This window comes from Epinephelus fuscoguttatus, linkage group LG23 (assembly GCF_011397635.1).
Source record: "Epinephelus fuscoguttatus linkage group LG23, E.fuscoguttatus.final_Chr_v1".
NCBI classification, from domain to species: Eukaryota; Metazoa; Chordata; class Actinopteri; order Perciformes; family Serranidae; genus Epinephelus; species Epinephelus fuscoguttatus.
This window is the reverse complement of record NC_064774.1, coordinates 13,737,689-13,745,107: the sequence shown is the minus strand read 5'-3', so window position 1 is coordinate 13,745,107 and position 7,419 is coordinate 13,737,689. Positions and strand designations below refer to the sequence as shown.

Here is a 7,419-nt window from a genome sequence, read left to right as displayed (position 1 = left end):
CAGTGGCCAGTGACTCTGACGATGATGCAGACTCCGACGAAGACGCTGACGTAGCTGCAGCAGCAGACAGCGACTCTGACGATGATGCAGACTCCGATGAAGATGCTGACGTAGCTGCAGCAGCAGACAGTGACGATGATGCAGACTCCGACGAAGACGCTGACGTAGCTGCAGCAGCAGACAGCGACGATGACGCAGACTCCGACGAAGACGCTGATGCTGACGTAGCTGCAGCAGCAGACAACGACTCTGACGATGATGCAGACTCCGGCGATGATGCTGACGTAGCTGCAGCAGCAGACAACGACTCTGACGATGACGCAGACTCCGACGAAGACGCTGACGTAGCTGCAGCAGCAGACAGCGACTCTGACGATGATGCAGACTCCGGCGATGATGCTGACGTAGCTGCAGCAGCAGACAACGACTCTGACGATGACGCAGACTCCGACGATGACGTTGATGTAGCTGAGCTGGGAGACAGTGACGCTGATGATGACGCAGACTCCGTTGACGATGCCGATGTAGCTGAGGTGGCCGCAAGTGCTTAATAAGCTAAGACGTGAGATCCCTCAAAAATTGTTTAAAATTTTTTATTTTTTGTATATATACATGTGTACGTGTTCTATCTCTGCAGCTCTCCAACTTCACACCTGATCTACAGGTACAAGCTATGTACACTAAAGCCATCTGAGGCACTGTCTTACAATAATGGTATTACATTTTGTTGCACTGTGTGTGTTAAACCAGTTGTCCTTTGGGGACAGATAAAGTTGACAGGTGATGTTGATGTAAAAGCTTGTGACAACATGAAATAAAAGGTTTGTGTCAGTTTCAATATCTGCATTTTTGTGCTTTTTTTCTGTGTGTGTGTGTGTGTGTGTGTGTGTGTGTGTGTGTGTATGTACCTGTAATATTTATTAATTAATTTCAAAACTCTCATTTATGCTCAACCTTAGCCACAATTGGGAAGACACAGGGAGCCTTCTGTCTGTACTCTGTGTACATTTCCCGTGGGTTTACGGATACAGTTAAAACAGAGCAGTGCCACCGGAGATCTTGGAGGCAGTGTGGTGTAGTTCAAGCGAGACATGACCGTAGCAGACAACAAAAATTTTTAATGAAAGTGGAACAGAATGAATTGGTAATATAGTAAAAAGTAAAAAGGGCAGGACATTAACATTTGAAATGGATGTATCTGTTTTTTGTATATGAAAGGAGTAAAAATGAGCCTGTAGGAACCAAATATGCTGGGTCTGGCGCTGGAGTGAAAAAACATACTCACAGTCATATATTACCTAAAAACTTTCTGAAGGTGATTTAATGTTGGTGATATGGATGCAGGTTTCAGGTAAACTAAACCTCATGGATCACGATGCAGAGCTTCTATTGGTCAAAGTGACGGCTGTGACTGGGGCAGTCGTGAACAACAAAAAGAAAATCAAACATGCTCCATTCCGACACCATACGTCGCTGCGTCAGGCTAGAATCTGGCTGATATTGTGTAGTGTGTACCTGGCATTACGTACTCGGAACACCTCCAACAAGAGATGCCCAAACAACCTCAAATGGCCCCTTCCGATGTAAAGGAGCAGCAGCTCTACTTCAAGCTCAATCCAGATGTCTGAGCTCCTCACCCTCATCATTTCGAGACTGAAGGAATTAAAAAATCACTATGTGATGAACTAGAGTTGTAATTTCATCTGGACTATAGCATGACCTTACACAAACTCTCTCTGTGTTGATCTCCAGCCCCTTGGTAGGTCCGGTCCAGCTGCGCGTTCATGTAAAACACCCCCCCCTTGGAGCCTTTGGCCCTCCCTCCCTATAAAATGCTACAGCCAGTGAGCAATGGCAGCGCGTATTTTTAATTAGTGTTACAGTAACGTTAGGCACATGTCGCTATGCCGATTCAATTAAATTTAATGTTACAATCGGGGAAGAAGCAGCGGGTATATCAGGCAGCTGAGTGAAGCTGAGTGAAGTGGAGCCTGCGGAACAAACACCAGGACCGTCTGGATGTGATAGTCCGTGGAGAGGCTGCAGTGCTCGGCTGCACAGACAAGGCGAATGGGGTGGGGGGGTGGAGAGCAGAGGTAGAGGGAGGCGTGGCTCATGACACACTTTGTTTTGGTCTACAGGCAGTGCACAACAGCGAACCTAGCAGTGAAACGATATTGCTTTTTGCCCCTTTAAGGATGAGCCCAACCACCGCATGGAGGAAGCCGCTTGTGTCTGCCAGCTCATTCCTTTGGTCACCATTCAAAGCTCATGACCATAGGTGTTGGTTGGGATGTAGATGGACCAGTAAATCAAAAGCTTTGCTTCCTGGCTCAGCTCCCTCTTTACCACAATGGTCTGGTGCAGAGTTTGGATCGTTTGAAAAAACTATATTCTTACAGACTGTTATATGGTATCTTTAAGTATGTCTGGGACAGGACATGGTAGAGCTTTAGCTTGTGTATAAGGCAGTGGAACTCTCCTTCTCTTTTTCTATCTTGTAAAATGGGATGTACCCAAAATCTCTCCCTTTGCCAAATGAAGAGGAGGACAAGGTCATAACTACCGGATGGATCCATCATTCTTTTACTGAAGAATAAGCTGGCACAAATCTTTTTAAACATTTATGGAAAAAAAATCTGCAACTCACAAATTTGCACCACTGCCAGTACGAATAGTTTCAATACCAAATATTTACCGGCAAGTATTTCACAATTTTGTGAATTTGTGAATTTTGTTTATTAAGCCCCACGCTCCTTAGTTACTGTTGCTATGCCTGTGTCTGTGGTTGTACAGCACTTATACAGTTTACAGTAACAACAGTGGCAGATTTACTGTCAAAATTCAGAGTAATTTTTGAAACAATAAGTCTGATTTCAGAGAGGTATTGTTGGCAGACTTTTTAAGCTGTAGTTATCTAGCCAGATAACACTGTCACAAACAGACTTTAAAATTATCTAAGCTGACTCCTTTTAAAACTTGAAGCCTGTAAGGGGGGCCCTATATCTTTACTTACAGCAATATACATTATGCTAATAAACTGCTACATGTACAGTACAGGCCAAAAGTTTGGACACACCTTCTCATTCAATGCGTTTTCTTTATTTTCATGACTATTTACATTGTAGATTCTCACTGAAGGCATCAAAACTATGAATGAACACATGTGGAGTTATGTACTTAACAAAAAAGGTGAAATAACTGAAAACATGTTTTATATTCTAGTTTCTTCAAAATAGCCACCCTTTGCTCTGATTACTGCTTTGCACACTCTTGGCATTCTCTCCATGAGCTTCAAGAGGTAGTCACCTGAAATGGTTTCCACTTCACAGGTGTGCCTTATCAGGGTTAATTAGTGGAATTTCTTGCTTTATCAGTGGGGTTGGGACCATCAGTTGTGTTGTGCAGAAGTCAGGTTAATACACAGCCGACAGCCCTATTGGACAACTGTTAAAATTCATATTATGGCAAGAACCAATCAGCTAACTAAAGAAAAACGAGTGGCCATCATTACTTTAAGAAATGAAGGTCAGTCAGTCCGGAAAATTGCAAAAACTTTAAATGTGTCCCCAAGTGGAGTCGCAAAAACCATCAAGCGCTACAACGAAACTGGCACACATGAGGACCGACCCAGGAAAGGAAGACCAAGAGTCACCTCTGCTTCTGAGGATAAGTTCATCCAAGTCACCAGCCTCAGAAATCGCAAGTTAACAGCAGCTCAGATCAGAGACCAGATGAATGCCACACAGAGTTCTAGCAGCAGACCCATCTCTAGAACAACTGTTAAGAGGAGACTGCGCGAATCAGGCCTTCATGGTTAAACAGCTGCTAGGAAACCACTGCTAAGGAGAGGCAACAAGCAGAAGAGATTTGTTTGGGCCAAGAAACACAAGGAATGGACTTTAGACCAGTGGAAATCTGTGCTTTGGTCTGATGAGTCCAAATTTGAGATCTTTGGTTCCAACCGCCGTGTCTTTGTGAGACGCAGAAAAGGTGAACGGATGGATTCCACATGCCTGGTTCCCACTGTGAAGCATGGAGGAGGAGGTGTGATGGTGTGGGGGTGTTTTGCTGGTGACACTGTTGGGGATTTATTCAAAATTGAAGGCACACTGAACCAGCATGGCTACCACAGCATCCTGCAGCGACATGCCATCCCATCCGGTTTGCGTTTAGTTGGACGATCATTTATTTTTCAACAGGACAATGACCCCAAACACACCTCCAGGCTGTGTAAGGGCTATTTGACCAAGAAGGAGAGTGATGGAGTGCTGCGGCAGATGACCTGGCCTCCACAGTCACCGGACCTGAACCCAGTCGAGATGGTTTGGGGTGAGCTGGACCGCAGAGTGAAGGCAAAGGGGCCAACAAGTGCTAAACACCTCTGGGAACTCCTTCAAGACTGTTGGAAAACCATTTCAGGTGACTACCTCTTGAAGCTCATGGAGAGAATGCCAAGAGTGTGCAAAGCAGTAATCAGAGCAAAGGGTGGCTATTTTGAAGAAACTAGAATATAAAACATGTTTTCAGTTATTTCACCTTTTTTTTGTTAAGTACATAACTCCACATGTGTTCATTCATAGTTTTGATGCCTTCAGTGAGAATCTACAATGTAAATAGTCATGAAAATAAAGAAAACGCATTGAATGAGAAGGTGTGTCCAAACTTTTGGCCTGTACTGTAAATACAGAGACAGCGTTGTTGGTGTATTGCAGTGTAGAACCAGTTAGTGCTAGTCCTATACTTGTGACAGGGAATGTAATTTAAGATCCAACTGTTTACACACTGACAAAAACATGTTTGGCAGCTTTGCTTAGTCAAATATTCAACTAATATATGGGTTTGTGTTGTCAAACAGTATGTTCTCACTTTCAATGTAACAAGAGAAAAGACTTTTGGGATGAGAACTGACTGATGTATTCAGCAAACAAAGTTCTATATCACCTAGCACTAGTTGTTAAATTTAAATATAGGTACCTAAATAGCATCACTTGTAACCCTTAAAAAAACGTCAGTATGTACAGATTAAAGTAAGATGTGACCATCTTCATGGCAATGACTAAAACTGATTCTGTGATATAAATTTACTAAAGTAAATAACTTACATTTCAGAGATGTTTGGCAGTACCATTTGGGTTAATTTCAGATTTTTTTTGTGTATTCAAAATACAGTAAAGATAAAGAAGAACTTGTTTCGAAATAAATTAAAAGTACTCAGGGTACACACACACAGAGCAAAAAGCACGAAAAATGCTTATACTGAAACTGAGACAAACCTTTTTATTTCATGTTGTCACAAGCTTTTATAACAACTTCAACTGTCAACTTTTATTGTCCCCAAAAGACAACTGGTTTTACACCATACAATGCAATAAAATGTGATCCCATTATTGTAAGACAATGCCTCAGGTGGTTTTATTGTACATAGTTTGGCAATCAAGATGATAGCCGTTTTGCTGTAGATCAGGCGTTAAACTGGAGAGCTGTGGAGGTAGAACAGATAGAGGTACACATGAATATACAGCATACAAAATATAAGATTTTTTTTTTTTTGTCCCTGTGAATGTGTGAAGCACTTAAGTTTGGCTGACATGATCCTCACTAATGATCTGTGTATATTTTTCTCTTGAGATTAAATGTTACCTTACATTATATTATAAACAAATGTTGCTCAGCCAAGTGCTCATAATGACAACAGAACATTTAATATATATATGTCACAGATGGCTCTGCGTGTATCATTTTGTGTGGTCCCATTGAATATACTTGTCCCTGGAGTATAACTAAATAATCTTCAGAGGACAAGACATGGTGATCACTGAGAGAGTTTTTGCTATCATTGTTACTTATATTTCTTGTCATCTCAGTTTGCTCCTTTTGACAGATAAATTATTTTACAATATAAGTGGTGTAATCATACGCACATCACATAAGAAGTGTCTGTAGGCGTCAGTCATTTCACAAATAAATTAGCTGAAAAATAAGAGAGGACATTTTGTATACTTGTGACTTACAGGCAGGATGTCGTGAGGGATTCTGACTTCATAGCTTATTAAGCACTTGCCGCTGCATCAGCTGCGTCAGCATCATCAGCATCGTCGCTTGAGTCTGAATCATCGTCGCTTGAGTCTGAGTCATCGTCGCTGGCTGCCGCCGCATCGTCATCAGAGTCATCATCAGAGTTGTCATCAGAGTTGTCATCAGAGTCGTCATCAGAGTCGTCATCAGAGTCGCTGGCTGCCGCCGCAGCTGCGTCAGCATCGTCGTCAGAGTCATCATCAGAGTCATCATCAGCGTCGCTAGCCGCCGCCACATCATCTACATCAGCGGAGGTCATGTTGCTTGCCACCTCATCTACGTCAGCAGAGGTCATCATGCTGGCCACATCATCTTCGTCCAAGCTGCTCAACGCGTCATCTGTGTCAGCAGAGGTCATGTTGTTTGCCACCTCATCTGCATCAGCTGAGGTCATCATGCTGGCCACATCATCTTCATCCAAGCTGCTCAACGCGTCATCTGTGTCAGCGGAGGTCATGTTGCGTGCCACCTCATCTGCATCAGCGTCGTTCATGTTGCTCACAGCCAGGTCCTGAATGTCAGAGTCGGACATTGCATCGTCGACAGTGACGTCTTTGAGCGCCTTGTCTATTGCAGGGCCGTTCTTGGCAATAGCATCGTCCACAGCCTTTTCATCTTTAGAAGTAATTGCATCCATAAATAAAAGACAGTTAGTCAAACTGTTGTCCCTAAAGAACTTGACAAGTTTTGTAATTGTTTTAAAAATTGCACAAGACACTGACTTCCTAACATACATACAGTGTTATAGCATTGAATCAATACATGAGACATCTGGTGCACATATCACACTACTTCAGCTATTATGACAACTATCACATTACATTAGATCATCTAGTTACCTGGGTCTACTGCAGCAGCCTTTTTGGCTGGTGCTGCTGGTGCTGCAGTGATCACAGCCACCAAAGCAAAGGCCAGCACCAAAATTTGGATCTTCATTTTCTGAAAGAAATCATAAAAACTTACATAAACACTATCAAACAGTCTGTGAGCATTCAGTAACTGACTCTGTTGGGTTTGTGAAAGGAGTGAAATAAAGGTACTGGACTCACCTTCAGTTTGCAGTTGCTCTCAGGTCCAAATGACTTCAACTCGAAACAGGAGTATTCTGACAGTCTGACTGATGCACCTCAAATTTATACCCCTTTGATCTACATATGTTTGTTTACAGTAAGTACAGCATCCAATGAAAAGTTTCCAGGGTTTGCTAGTCTATGACAAACAATGCCTGAAGGTTTATGATGTAATGCAAAGACACTTAAAGTCAATCAAGGATCAAGTGAATGCTTTTATTTATTTTCACTTTTATTTGCTAATACTGAATACTGATCAGGTGTACAGTAT

General features: G+C 42.5%; 1 long non-coding RNA gene across 1 annotated transcript; it reads right to left on the bottom strand.

The window, feature by feature from the left end:
• Nucleotides 1–6,560: 6,560 nt before the first annotated feature.
• On the bottom strand, nucleotides 6,561–7,167 carry LOC125884137 (uncharacterized). The gene is made up of 3 exons (XR_007448655.1): nucleotides 7,128–7,167; nucleotides 6,918–7,017; nucleotides 6,561–6,693 (listed from the first exon to the last, which is right to left on the bottom strand). It is a non-coding gene; the product is annotated as an uncharacterized LOC125884137 (long non-coding RNA).
• Nucleotides 7,168–7,419: the final 252 nt, after the last annotated feature.